This window comes from Diadema antillarum, unplaced genomic scaffold (genome assembly GCF_040938485.1).
Source record: "Diadema antillarum isolate AM-2024a unplaced genomic scaffold, OU_Dant_1.0 seq00000735_RagTag, whole genome shotgun sequence".
NCBI classification, from domain to species: domain Eukaryota; kingdom Metazoa; phylum Echinodermata; class Echinoidea; order Diadematoida; family Diadematidae; genus Diadema; species Diadema antillarum.
This window is the reverse complement of record NW_027271635.1, coordinates 983,895-999,784: the sequence shown is the minus strand read 5'-3', so window position 1 is coordinate 999,784 and position 15,890 is coordinate 983,895. Positions and strand designations below refer to the sequence as shown.

General features: G+C 37.3%; 1 long non-coding RNA gene across 1 annotated transcript; it reads left to right on the top strand.

The window, feature by feature from the left end:
* Positions 1–1,726: 1,726 nt before the first annotated feature.
* LOC139738333 (uncharacterized) lies at positions 1,727–8,546 on the top strand. Its single transcript, XR_011711436.1, has 3 exons — positions 1,727–1,951; positions 3,940–4,026; positions 7,365–8,546. It is a non-coding gene; the product is annotated as an uncharacterized lncRNA (long non-coding RNA).
* Positions 8,547–15,890: the final 7,344 nt, after the last annotated feature.

Here is a 15,890-nt window from a genome sequence, read left to right as displayed (position 1 = left end):
GGTGTTTGTATGTTTTGAATGTTATGTTTCGTTGGGGTCTTTTTACAGAAAAACAAAAATCATCCAACTTTGTTTTTGTTTTCTTGTTTGTTTTACAGGGACAACAATCATCCAACAAACAGAAAACTAAGTAATCGTATAGTCATTCGTCAGGCCTAGTGACTATTAAAGGTTATTTCTCCCCCATTGACATACTTGAATTAATTTCATTTGTTACGCTCGATAACGGCGAGTCAAAGGGTAACCGATTTACATCATCCTCTAGGTTCCTTCTTCCTGATGGGGACTTCCTCTAACGCGCGTTCACGTATTCCTCTTCGTCACGTGGTTTGCACAGCCTGTTACTCCTCCCTGCCGGTCCGGGGTGGTGATGACAGGTAAACGTAGGTCTGGCGGCAACCTCGTCATCCGTAATCGTACTCTCCGCAGTCCTGTGACGTGTCACCTCTTAAATCCTCTGGTTCATACCATGGCAAAACCCAATAACAATGGCAGCGTATTAAAAGGGGAGCATAAATGTGCAGACATCATCCACAATCTCTACCGTTGGCGATTCCAAAGAATTTCGATTCTATTGTTAAGCAGAAGCGAAAAGAAAATGACACAAAGCAAGGTAAATGTAAAACGTATTTCCGTATTAAAACCCTGTGCAAGCACAGAAGATGATGGGTCCGGACCGTAGCATAGGGATACAATATAGACACATCAACGTCAAGATTACCATGGGTCATACTTCCCCACCCCCACCCCCACCTAAAAAAAAAAGAGAAGAAGGGAAAATTTACCTAATAGTCAGTAAACTCTTCTATATGATATGAAATAATTATATGCCTATCTAGGATGTTCTTATTTCTCCGATAAAGAGAAAAGAGAGTTGTATTTCCAAAAGATATGGTATGAGCCAAGTGATACAAAACAGACATAATAACCCACACACAAATGCATACACATACACACATATGATGTGTGAAGTGTATTCGTAGTCCAACAATGATATCAAAATAGAACAGAACTCAAGATATGTACCATGCTGTCGATACCAACGATTTATCTTTAAAACATACACATTTTCGGGCTTCATATTGACCACATGTTACTTCTAATTGTATGTATTTATAATTGCTGGAAAAAAAATGTTGTTTCTTGAACATGAACATGCAGCTTGCATGTTTGGTGACGGATCGTATTTTTTTCCTCTCTTTTGATTTTTCTCTTTTTTTTGCATAAACAATACTTTTTTTGGTCATTTTGTTTTTGCGAAAAAGTCCAGATTTCTAAATAATACTACTATCGGTAATTTGACAGAAAACAAAAATAATAATCACAGATATATCGTAAAATTTACATCACAGCTGAGCTTGGGCTTTCCTTTACAACAGTGTTCATTGCATATTCGACAGAACAACAATTCACAAAAAGTTACATGGATGTGAAAATTAGCATGCCTTCCGAAAGCATGCATGCCTGCGTTGTAGTCTCAGAATAGTATGGCACACAGGGGGTTTACAGTGTGGAGCCCCGTGTGGAGCATAACAGATGACTGTACACCGTACACTGTACACCGTACATCGTATGCATTGACATACAGCACGAAGGCAAATAATACCGGACGTATTTTATTTTCTGATTACCGATCTTTGGAACTTGTATTTTCCATATTTACTCACGCGATGACGTCGTCGTGCGTTGTCTGGAAGCACTGGAGCTGACGCAGAAGTAGGGTTTTTGTGCCACGAAATACGATGTAAGACGAAACCTGTCTTGCGCCTCTCTATGTGTATTTTTTTTTCCGCACAACCTGCTGAATCTGCTGTTTGTATACAGCCATAATCTAGACAGAAAACGTTTGATGTGGGAGCATCATTGCATCGTGGCAAGTTGAAGAGTTCGTCCGGGCGTGTATTTTTCGTGATGCCTTTTGGGAAAAAGTCGGAGAAAACCCCATCGAAAGGTAAAACAACTGCCTGGTACCAGGTTTGTCGAGTGATACGATAATCATAATGATGGTCGAGCGAGATAATAATAATAATAATAATAATAATGATATGAACACTTGTAATGCGCCGGTATCCATCATGAAAAGATGCTCATGGCGCAAGAAAGAGAGGCAGAGAGAAAAAACAGTGAAAAGGAGGTATGAGAAAAGGAATAAAGGAAATGTTTACAAAAAAGCTTGTCTAAATAGCCAAGTTATATCGTTCGATAAGTTCACCAGGAGTGTCTCGACACTGTGACTCGGGCGGTATGCAGACTGTCTTCTGTCAATCAGATCATTGGTAAGTAGATAGTCTGACAGCCTTGAGGAAACAACACGCTCCAGTACTTTAGATAGATACGGGAGGTGAGAGATAGGCCTGTAACTAGAGAGCGACTCGGGATCAAGAGAGGGTTTCTTGAGTGTCGGATGGATGTAGGCCAACTTCAGTGCTTTGGGAACCTCTCCGCTAGTTAGACTCATATTGACGATCCTGGCAATCGCAGGTGCAACTACAGAAGCACATTCCTTTAGCAGCTTAGTTGGCACGGGGTCCAGTTCACATGACTTTGCTGGAGGATTGTCTTAATTTCGTCTCCTCGTGGTTGATAATAGCAAAATTAATTTGTATGATTAATTTCTGAAATGCTCAGTTGAAGGTAATCGGTAAAAAAATTGAGTATATGAATATAAGAACGACCCAAGTCCATGGAAGACCATTTCGAGTAAACTAAAAAAAAAACTTCATATCTTTTTTATTTGTCCAATAATATTCTATTTAACTGTGATGGGAAGGCAACATTGTATATACAAATGAGAACATATATTATCATGACAATTAACATTTACATTAATTGTGGAGAGGCCATTTTGTGTGGTGGACTTGGGTCGTTCTTTGATTCATACACATGATATTCTGCTATAGAGATGAGAGAAGGATGAGAGAGGGCGCTATTATATGAATGTAAGAATGACCCAAGTCCTTCATTTTTACATTCATATACGATTTAATTTATTCATTTCAGGCACTTCCGGGGGTAATTAGGATTTATCATTTATACACAAGATGAGTCCATGCATAAGCTACAATTTCCCATGTCAAACTGAATTTGGCCAAAAATTGGACTTGGGTCGTTCTTATATTCATATACTTAATTGTAAACATGTACACTTAATTGTAAAGCCATAAAAAGCGCGTATCGAGTTGTTGCTGTTAATCTGCAGAGCTATTTCTACGAATAGGTTATTATTGTGTGTATCATAAAGGCCAACAAAAACCACTACTCAAATAATACAGACAACGATTATTCGTAATAATAGTATATCACTTAAAATAAATATTTCACTTTACTGTTCTTAAAAAGAATCAGGTTACTTACAGCACTTTCTCCTAATCCTTGGACGTGTAAATTGATCTTTACCCTATTACGTCAGATACCCTTTGCATTAAAACTATACATGCAGCGTTAGATAGGGAGCGTATACCGCGTGAAGAGTGATTGTTCTAAGCAGCAACATTAAATCATATGACAATACCAACACTTCCCGAAAAGAATTTTTTTTAAATTACTTTACGAAATTTTGTTGAACATAAGTTGAGATATTCACGTGGATACGAAACTTCATTATGGGTAATCAACAGACAAAGTTTCGATTTAGTATACTTAGTGATCAACGTGGAAAGGAAAAACAAACACGTCGTATGCATGTTCTTATTATTTTCTGTGTCTTTAGCGACTAAAACTGCAAATAATCTCAAACATGGCAAGCATAGAACAAACTTGATTTGCAATCAAACTGATATCCCAGCAATAGAACAAACTTACCATTGACCGACCATTCAATTCAATTCATTGTTAGGATTGTAATTTTGAATACGATTTAAATGTACATATGATATGTGTAATGTACTTATATACAATTTCTTCGGGTATTATATATTATGTCCTTTCTTTTTTCTTAAGGGGCAACATCATCAGAAGTCGCAGATAAGAAGAATGAACCACTGCCGTCAACATGGCAGAGCGATGCAGCATCCAGCGAATCGAATGGTACGTATTCTATCTTTAGTTATAGCATGGCCAGGTGGGGCGGAGATAAACAAGTATATACCACATGCGCCGTCTCAGTCTCTGTTGCATGCTGTTTGTGAAGATACTCCGGCTGCAATTATTGTCGAGCCCGAAATGGGATTGAGTTCCACAATGGGCGACATTCCTGTGCCGCTGTAATTGTGTGCACTTACGACCCGTTATAACTGTACCGACACGCATTGAAGCTACAGAAAAAAAAAAGAAAAAAATGAATGAATGGCGAATGCTGAGGTATTGTTGCTGAAACAGAATAGAACCGTCACCTCACAATGAGCAGGGAAAGGACCACACGGTGCGACTGATGGCCTGGGCTTCAAGAGATTATTGTCGGATTACTTCTTACATTAGGATTTTGACGTAGGATTGCAACTCCAACCAGGTCCTCTGGAAAAGCCAAGTACAAAAAGTACATTATTGTTTCTACACTATGCATTTTGTGCAAAATTATACTGAGAAGCATGTTGAAAGAAGCTGTCTTAAATAATGTAAATACAATAAATAAATAAACAAATAGATAAATAAATAAATAAATACATACATACATACATACATACATACATACATAAGAAAGAATGAACTATTAAGTACAAAGTTAACGCAGGGGTATTACATCAAAGCATGCCGATGGGTATTTCGGGCTTAACAATATGCCACTCCGAGTAGTCTTGGGTGTGCGTTGGTTAAGAATTGAGGTTGATGTTTAATAGTCACCTCAACCGTTAGGACCTCACATAGCTCAGTGGTTTGCTAGGCAGGACGGGGTTCAATCTGCGGGACTCTTCCATTGCCATTTAACATCCTTCCGGCAGTTAGTATGAATTCGGCAGTATTACCAGTAGTGCCGTGGCCGAGTGCATAAGAGCGCTTGCCTCCATGAGCGTGGTTTGGCTCGTGGTATCGAGCCCACCAGACGAAGCCCGACACATTTGCCCTTCAGCAAGGCACTTTGTCAAAATTGCTGCTCTCCACACAGGAATATGATTATACCTGGGTCCACGGTAGGATGGGTGTTGGCTGATTAGCATGTGCGTGCCTGTAAAATGATGGCAAGCTGGTATATGCACTCCATCAAGGGGAGAGTGACCACAGCCAATCATGGAAATAATGTACTCTCTAAAAAAAAATCGAGTGTAAATTTTCACTCTTAAAGGAGTGAATGCAAAAAAGAGTGAATTTCGAGTGAAATTGTAGTGAATTGCGATTGAAAATGTTCATGTTCACTCATTTTGGAGTGACCTCAGGGATCACTCGAAGATTTTGGAGTGATCCCTGACGTCACTCTAAAACGAGTGAAAATGAAAATTTTTACTCAAAATTCACTCAAATTTCACTCAAAATGCATTCTTTTTTGTATTCACTCCTTTAAGAGTTTAAATTTTCACTCTTTTTATATAGTAATTAGTGACAGTAGTACTAATAGTCCGTAAAACGGTTTGGAGTTATTGACAAGACTGAAATGCACGATATTACCCCCCCCCCCCAAAAAAAAAAAATACCCATTACCATTATGATCACTGATATCAATATTAGGTGATCCATGAAAGCTTATGGATAACCTTCTATTTCTGTTAGATTCTATAACTACAGGTGTATTTTATTTCTGTGTTTTTTTTCTAAAAAGCTGGGTATTCGTCAAGAATTGCAGAAATTATGGCGTTGATACGTGGTACATGTATTTATAGACACAGTCTGGTCAATTATAGATTAAGAAGTTATTACAGTCATCTTGATGTTACAAGTGTATACTTATGATAAGACCTGTGACAATGAGAGAATGCTCTGAATTTGATGATAGTACAATTATACTTAAAAGTGTGTAAAAGTTCGGTTCAACATTATCTTTATGTAATAATATGGTCGAAACTACGTTCCTACATTGTGAATAAAAGGAAAGAGATGCTAAGAAATAATTAATAAGATACACGATACCATACTTTAGCTGATTATTGAAAAGGGGACGGACAAATTTGTAACCGTGCATAAGAAAACCAACGAAAGTTGCACGCCCTGACTTTAGGTGAAATAGGTGAAACGCGCCAACCAACTCGATCTACAGTTCTTTGTATTTTCTTAAATATCAATCCCTTTTCTAACTAATTCTAATAGTTGGGATCACAAAACGAAAACGAAATGTGTTTTCATGGAAGTTTCAACATTTCTTAGGGCAAAAAGAGTGTGTAGAGGTTATTTTCCATTTCTTACAAGTTCTTTACATACTCTTCACTTTCAACTCCGTGAGGTTGGTGGGTAAAAACTTTGAAAATTTGTGTTAGTCATGCATAAAATATCAATTTCAGCTCAGACTAAAAATTTCGTAATCGTTGTTGCTATGGCGGCTTATATCTTATTTCAATTTATTCACCTTTAATTGCGCAGCAAATACGGCTTGACAGGATTAAGAGCTGCATAGACCTTCGATTTAAACCCTATTTTGTCCATGCATACTTGAGTGTGGCTTTCTCTCGAATACGGCTATGGTACAGGAGTGTATGTGAATTAAGTAAAACATAATTTTTTAGCTTAATAGTTTTTCTGAAAGAAACTTTCTTTAACTAAAAATCCAGGTCCTGCGACTCTTTGTTGGTTTTGTGATGCAGGGTCACATTTGAGTGTCAGTAATGATAATAAAGAAAGAGTGATGTGAAAGAAATAATTAATCAAAATATGATTGTTAAAGAGTTAAGGTAAAACAAGTACAGACATTAACATAAACACATATATATTCAAAAAGTTTAGAAGAAAACAAAATCATGTCGTATATTCAGAAGAAACCTATCCTACAGAGTTATGAAGCATCACTACAGTGACATAGTGGATAAGACTCCCGACTCCCCATCGGAGGACCCGAGCTCGAATCCCGCTCAGTGATTTACGTCTTACACAAGATTTTTTACCCACCTTGTCCCTTTCGACCCAGATGTATAGATGGGTACCTGTCAACGCTAGAGTTATAATAATAATTGTCAGGGCCCTCTGGTAGGGCAGTGGCAACACCCTTGGTAAATACGATCCTGTTATCATTGGTAGTATTACATTTTTTTATCATCATTTTTGTTATTATCATCATCACTATCATAATCATTACTATCGTTTTTATCATTGTTGTTATTCTTATTTTTATTGTTCCAAGAAATAAAGAAAACTAATTCCAAAATTTAAAGGATATCGGTTGATTTGGTATCGACTAATCTGCCTAGTCCGCATACAAACATAACCATGCAGTGTAACACCTGCATAATCTCGTACTTTGGAGTATAATGCTTCCGATACATTATGAATTTCATTTGTTTGAACAGATAGGACCATATGGATCGTTGGGGACGAGACTGTGATCATGGCCGGAATGCGAGCGAATAGCCGTGGGATTCCCAATCTCAACCTAGGAAATACTACCGTACATTGGGCTGGAGAACAAGACTTGCGCTCCGGTGAGATAGGTACACTCATCAAGAAGCTGGAAGGCCGGAAGCCCGATCCCAAGTTTGTAGTGCTGCACGTGGGTAAACAAGATGTATTATTGGGAATTAAGGAAAGCATTGTTGTCAACAACATACAAGATATCTTGAAATCGGAGTATAAAAAGTTAACATTTGTGTGGTCGGACATACTGAGCCAAGGGAAGAATGAAAACCAACGGGAGACAATAAATAAGAAAGGGGGAAATCTGGCACACAGCACTTTCAATCACTGGGGTATCACTCAGGGGGGTATAAAGCAATGTGACACGCAGCAACGTGGGGAAGATGATGATGAATTAAACAAATTCATCAAGCAATTGGAGGATGGCCTCAAAGCCTTGATAAAATAATGACTGCAGTTAAGTAGAATACATACAAGTATGGAATACAGATCTTTATTTTCTTTCATTTTTTTTCCAAATCTAAATCACAGTGGAACTTAACGAATCACCGAAATACATGCCATCATATACACAATCAGACAATTTGATGAAAATAGAATTAGCAAAACAATCACAAACATGTGAATGTTCAAAGTATACAATGTATCAACGTACTGGATACTTTTTAATGAGGTAAACCAATTTTGGAGTTCACATAGGAAAACCCGTGAAAAATTAGGTTAACCGGGTTAAAGTCGGGCATAGAGTAATTCTAGATTATCCTACATGGACCTATGTAGGCTGGCAAAGGTTAATATGGGCTTGAATGGTTAAATTTAAAGTGAAGTAACTGACGGGGTTTCGACTGGACGATCATAATGCTCTCCAGTTTTGCGGAACATTATATCAATTTATGTACAAATTACCGTCGAACCCAAATTCTCATTACAATAAAGTTGAAATTCAGTTTGAAAAAATCACGTGTCTTTTTATTGTATTAAACTTTATTCTTTCCTTAAGTGCAGATTTTGTGCTTACGGACAAACGCACGTTTTTGCATGGGTAGGTATGTAGGCGTGTGACCACTATACACCGGGTTAGCACCCTGCACTCTGCGGTGGTTGAATGAAACGATTTTTTTTTTTCATTCTTTTAATACCTGTATTAGTTCATTTGGTTTTTACTATACATATTTCAATTTAAAAAGAGTCAAACGACCGTTCAGGCGAAATTCCTTAGGACTGGAGTCGTCTGTTCCTCACATCGTTTTTTCTCTAAATGTTTTAATTATTTTGATTAAAAAAAAAAAATCTGATTTAACTTCTTATGTATTTATCAAATTTGTTGTGTCTAATGTAATGTGTATACTTTTGTTGAGAATTTAAAGTGAGAATCTCATGTCATTTCACTAAAATGTGAAAACAAATTGCTGCAGATATAGCTGAACGGAGAAACAACGGATCGGTTGCTTGTGATTGGTAAATCGTTTTATCTAGGGTCACTAACCGTACTCACAGCTTTCTCAATTGCCTTAAAAATGTAACTTTGTAAGCCAGTGAGTTATGTTTCTGAGCAAGGAATATTTGGCAATGCTAACAGAAAGAAAGTCAAAACTACACTGTTTAAAAAAAAATAATAGTGACAACCAGTTATAACTGGTTAATTTACACGAGTGGTTCAATTGTAACAAATTCTTTTTGAATCCTGATAAGACAAAATATGTTTTGTTTAGGACAAGAAACAGAAGAAATACCCTGCAATCACCCAAATGTATGTATAGGAGGCCATGATGTGTCAATGGTGGATAATGTAGAATTTCTTGGTGTTGTGCTAAACGAATATCTTTCCTGGAGGCCTCACATCAGTGCCATTTTACTCAACATATCAAAAAGCATTGATGTTCTTAGAAGATTGAAACCCATTTTAGCCCAAATTGTGCTTAAAATATTGTATAATAGTATCATAATGCCACATTTGAATTATTGTAGTATTAGATTTGGGGTCATACATACATTTCGAAGTCAACTTCGTAAAATAGAAATACTTCCAAAAAAAGGGGAGTTATAACTAATTCTTGTATTTATACCCACACGAGAAACCTATTTTCTCAGCTTCGTGTATTACCTATTACTGAGTCGATATCATTTAATTCCCTAGTCTTCATGTATAAACTTCACTAATGTGTTTAATGATTTATTCGTATTAGGCCAAGTAAAAAAAGAAAGTAGTTTCTCGTCCGGGTTTTTTGAGCAAGGCGATGAGGGAGGTCCTTACTATTTGATATCTTACTATTTTTTCGAGGATTGTCAAAATGAAAGTAATATGTGTTTCTCGTCCGGTAATTCTGAGAAAAGTAACGAGAGAGGGCTTTACTATTTTCTATATCCAATTTATGAAATGAAATATCACTCTGTTAAGTGGTAGCTGTGTTATGAAAAACCAGGTCCCAAGTGTATGTCTTGCCTGCACTCTCAAACATTTTCAAACAAATAGATATATGTACCATACTTGAAATGAAACTTCATGCATGCAGAAATACATTTGCTTTTTCTTTCCATTACAGATGTCAAGGGAAAATGACCATCTTAATACTGGTATTTAGTGTTGTAATGGCATTTCTGATACCAGTGTACTTGCAATTCTGATGCATTGTGCTATTAATTGAAACAGGTATAAAACATGTCTTTCAACAAATGTACGACTGAAATGAATTCCATGATATTCAAAACACTGCTTTATTTATTATTGTGTTTGTGACATTTTGTGTCCACACAGCTGGTATAGTGTATGTATATATGCATTTCTTCACAGTAGTGTTGTAGCACATTCAACTGGAAACTGGCTTGTACAATTGCAGATGGATGTCAAAATGATACGATTTATGGCATTATAGCATTAAACAAAGATGTTTCTTCATGTTCTAAAAAGACATTTGATAATCACTCATCATTTGGATGATGATTGTACAAGTGGAAACTCGATATAACGAGATGGTCGGGTACGAGTCGTGTTCCTCGTTTTAGCCGATATCTCGTTATATCAGTAGGCATAAAAGAAGGCATAACATAACATAAAGACATTAATTTGCACACGTGGGACTACCCATCATCTTTCAATCAATACTGATAACTTGCTAATGTGTGTGAGGTAATTACTCACCTTTATGGGTATAACGTGTAGAAGATGTTTTTTCGCCTATGAAATCCGATATCAAGAATGTTTTTCTTATTAATTGTAGAATAGATGTTTGAATTTGTAAATCTACATAGCTTGCGATTGTGTGAAGATCGTCTGTGGATTGGTATGTGGTTATGGTATGGGTGTTGTGTGTGGAAAGCTTGAATATGGTCTGCACAATGCTGTGTGTGTGTGTGACACATTCTGTATGTACATGACTGCATGTGTGTGTGTAGATGGGGAATTCCCTACGTAGAAAGCCAATCACAGCATCAGATTGCCTCACACTTGCTAAATGTCATGATGATGTCATGTATACGGCCGTCCCACCACATTTTCTGCATGTATCAGTGCGCACACACACACACACACACACACACATACACGTACAACACGCGGTGCTAGCTGTAGAGTGAACTGTCATGAAGAAAATGTGTGTGTACAAGACAGTTTTTGGCGCATCGAGCTTTACAATCTCGGACCGTGATAGCACAGGCGAAGTTAAGCTTTACCCGAAGACATTTTGCTTTACCTCGCTATATCAGGTTTGATTGGCTATGTTTTTCTTTGTTTGAAAATCACAAAATTTATCTCGTTATAGCAGTTATTTCGTTATAGCCAATCTCGCTATAAGAGTAGCATTTTACATGGACTTGTGTGGAAGGAAATTTGGGACCGGGAAAATTTCCTCGTAATAACCGATATCTCGTTATAGCAGTGTTCGTTTTATATACCGAGCTTCCCCTGCCCTGTATACCACACTACAGATGTTACGATTCACGGCCGTGTCCGTGAATTTACGTCGTAAAGAAAAGTATCCCGCAGAAATACGATACAAACCAGAATCCGTGGAAAAGTTATTTATTTTGTAGATACACCCATTTTATAATTCCACATTTGCTGGAAAAGCGCACTCATTTTCTCTTCAAAATACATCGCCATCAGATGCAACGTTACAGAGCAGAGTGTACGGGCCTCTACACATTCGAATGTGTTCATGCATGCGTGCGATGGCCTGGGGACCCGATTTGGACAGCTAGCAAGTTACAGACACGGCCGAAAAAATAGTAAATATCAAAAAAGTCGATGCGGCAACTGAAAATCGATGCGGGCGGGGAGCGGGCTGGGACGAGAATTATGAATTTCTTGGTATTTTCAGCGCCATTTTGAAAATAGTAAATAGTAAAAAAATCGATGCGGCGGCCAAAATCGATGCGCGCGAGGACGAGAAACTGGTTTCTTTTTTTACTTGGCCTTAAACAGCTCTGTTCATTTGTATGATACCCGTCTGAGAAATTCACTGCGAAAACCAAAGATACTCACAACACTTTCAACTCTAATAACTTTAGAAAGGATGACGCTACTGCTATCTCTTATGAACAGAATGTGTTAATAGAACATGCTTAATTTCAGTTTAATCTGATAATCCTTTCATTGTTGTTGAACCGGTGGTTTTCATCCTGTTTATTGTCCCATTCATTGTACAGGTAGCACGGCTTGGTGAAAATTAAATGCTTGAATAGACCCTGTGCTTCACAGCCTTGTTTCTGAGTTCACACTTGTCCGAAATGTGTGCATTCTTTCCAATATTTAGGTCAGGAGAGTCCATTTGATTTGAGGTGTTCATCATTTAAAAAGCTTGAAGTCTGCTCTTTCAGAAAATGCTCTTAACCCGTTCCGCACTGAATTCTGAAATCCCCATAGACTTAATACACAGACCACCAGGTTCCCGTACAGAACGGGTTAACTAAAAATCCATGTCTGGCAACTTTTTGTTTTGTTCGTGTTGTGATGCAGGGTCACATTTACATGTAATAACGCATGATAACTATTGTCATATTGTTGGTATATATATCATTGTATTTTACTCTGCTTTGCTGTGCGTATCTGTAGAAACTGAATGGCAATTGATTAATGAATCGAATGAAATAGATGCCTGTAAGGATGGAGTGACTATACCATGTTAATCTTCATACTAAAATGTACTTTCTCCTTCTCTTTGTTAACCTAGATAAGCGTTTCTTCGATCGTCATGGTTGGTCCAACAGACCCCCTGCAACAAAATGCATTGCGCTTGTTTCTACATAAGTACATTAAAAATCGCCAGCAGAGAACATCCTTATAATACACGTTTAACAGTAATCAGAACGATCCTTTTGGAGTACACTTTATCAGAAAAGAAAATACAATCTTCCACCTTCTGCATGAGACTTGGAAGAATTATGACTACATCAAAACTCAATCCCCACACAATGCAACCAAAAATAAGCTCGCTGGTAATTTGCATAGTCAAGACCAGTAACCAGTCTCATGCAGATACCATGCATATCAGGCAATCCCAGTTTGTTTTCCAAAGCTCATATCAAAATAGGCAATATTTTTCAACGACCCTTAATGGACGAGATCAAAGAAATGCCCCGCCTAAATCATGTAGATTTCTGCCTTTTACAAAGCCCTAGGTATTTATGCTGTATATTCAGACGAGATGTTGATAATACCGTTTTACTGTTCCATTCTTATCTGCTATTGTTGAAATACTTTGAAAATTGTAAATGCGCTTTGCGTTTTTCCAGTTTCTCATAATTTGTATTTTGTGTTTGAATTTGTTTTTACGGTGGATGTTTCAAAATAAACGAAATTAAAGTTTAACTGCACTGATAAAAAAGTTCACAATTGTGTTACTATCAGATGTTATAGCTCTGACTAAAGTCACACATCTCTTTTCTCTCTTTTGTAGAATGGAGTAAGTGTTTTTGACGTGTGCTTGCACAAAGCATTATTTTTTTGTATGATGTTTGACATTCTTTCACCATTTCCATATCTTTTTTTCTCATTTCAAGCAAGTAGAAATTACATTAGTGTACCGCGTCGACAAATGGTGTTTATAAGACCAGTTGTTATTTTTTTCCACGTGACATTTGTCTATGTCTTTGTTTTTGTTTTTCTGTTGACAAAAAGCGTGTGTGTGTTTGTATATTTGTGTGTTTCTTTATGTGTGTGTGTGTGTGTGTGTGTGTGTGTGTGTGTGTGTATGTGCTTGTCTCCCCCTCCCCTTTTCGGGGGGGGGGGGGGGACGGACTTGTTGGCAGGAAGCGACCGGGTGGGGGCTCTGCAGTTCAACAACAATAGGGTCATTTCTGAAAGCAAACAAAAGACAAAGTGACCTTTCGAGTGGACATCATAAAAGAAGGCTTCGGTCTTTTGCGTCAGCATCAATCCTTAAAAGAATAATATACACAGATATATACATATATGTATGAATATGTATATATCAATATATATATATATATATATATATATGTGTGTGTGTGTGTGTGTGTGTGTGTGTGTGTGTGTGTGTGGTGTGTTGGTGTTTGTGTGTCTTGTTGTTGTAATCTAGTACACCGAATAATTAGTGTGCGTTGTTTGGTTGTTTGTTCGTTTTCTGATGGAATCCATTATGTTATCATCATCATGGATTATTATACATGTTTGTAATAATTTGCCGTTTCCAAAACCGGTAAACCAAAAAAATCTTCAAGAGACGTCTTGTCAAGACTTTTGAAGTATGAGTAGAATAAACTTGCTCTTTATTGGCAAAAATGTATTATCTGCTTATTTCTTCATTTCTTCGTGGAGCTAATACGTGAATTCTCAACATGTTTACACACACACACACACACACACACACACACACACACACACATATATATATATATATACATATATATATATATATATATATATATAGAGAGAGAGAGAGAGAGAGAGAGAGAGAGAGAGAGAGGGTTGGAAACACAGAAAGGGGAAATATCTCGCAAAAAAATACCATGCCGTAGTTGGACACCAACAACTTATTCAAAAAGCACACCTTCGCCGATTTTCAGGCACCCATCCCTTTGTCAAAAGATTTTGATTTGTTAGACTGAGAAAACAATTGCTGGATGCGATGACTACAATGTCCCACTCTGTACCATCACGTATGGACAACAATGATTCATATTGTTCAACCAGAAACATTCGTGGCATGAAACTGTCATGAATTGGGGTCATAATTTAGTATCAGTGTGTGTGTGTGTGTGTGTGTGTGTGTGTGTGTGTGTGTGTGTGTGTGTGTGTTTGTGTGTGTGTGTGTGTGTGTGTGTGTGTGTGTGTGAAGGTGTGTTGGTGGGTGGGGGTGGAGGTCAAAATGTACAGTATGCTAGGGGTGTTTTGCGAAGAATTTAAGTCGATCTTAGATCTTCAATCAACTTAAGATTGTGGTAGGCTTTTTTCTTTATTTTGTGGTGTGTATCAATATGACGGGTTTTTTTCTTTCTTTCTTCTAAAGCCAACTAAAAAAAAAACACACACACACACACACACACACACACACACACAAACGTACAGTTATAACGCCCTTCCTGTTTCGCTTTCCATTATCTGTACGGTGTAATCGATAGATGGCGCCATTCAACATACATCACAGTAAATACTGAGCGATTTACCCCAGTGAAGCGGTAAACTGCAGCATACAGAGTATACATGTAATAAGATTCGTCCCGTAAGGACCTAACACTACATTTGGCTTTTCAAGCTGTTTGTACCAAAATCTTCTTATGTCTGTTATACAAGACTGCCACGATTACGGTCTTATCTTAAAGGCCATAATTTGCCTTTGGGATTATTGATTTTAAAAAAAGAAATGTCCAAGAAATCACATTTGATGCATAATGTGGAGGTCACATCCTATACACAATGTTTGCGATAAAGCCTAAAATACAAGGAGATGTCATTATTTTACTCATTGAACCTGAACTGTTACAGTGGACGGTTGAGTCTGGAAACTATTGTTCACATTTTGTATATTCAACAATATTTAACAACATCGATTACACTGGTTCAAATGTTTACATTGATTGTTTCCATCCCTAGCTGACATTTTAGAACGATTCTAATGGTTTTTGTTTTATCTGCAGATGGCTAATTCTGCCTTTAATCTTATCTAATCAATTGTTATTACTTTGTATGCTAGTAGGTTGTTCTATTAAATCCAACACAATTTCGCAGTAGTTATATGTCATACCAATGCAGATAATACAATATTGGCAGTCCTCCATAGATATAAGACGATTTCAGTACAAACAGCTTGAAAAGCCAGATGTAGTGTTAGGTCCTTACGGGATGAGACTTATTATATTCTGTATAGTGTATCGGTTCATTGGGGTAAATCGCTCAGCATTTACTGTGATGTATGATGAATGGCGCCAGCTATCGATTACACCGTACAGTGATATGGAGAGAGAAATATGAAGGGCGTTATAACTGTACGTTTTCGTTCTGAGTT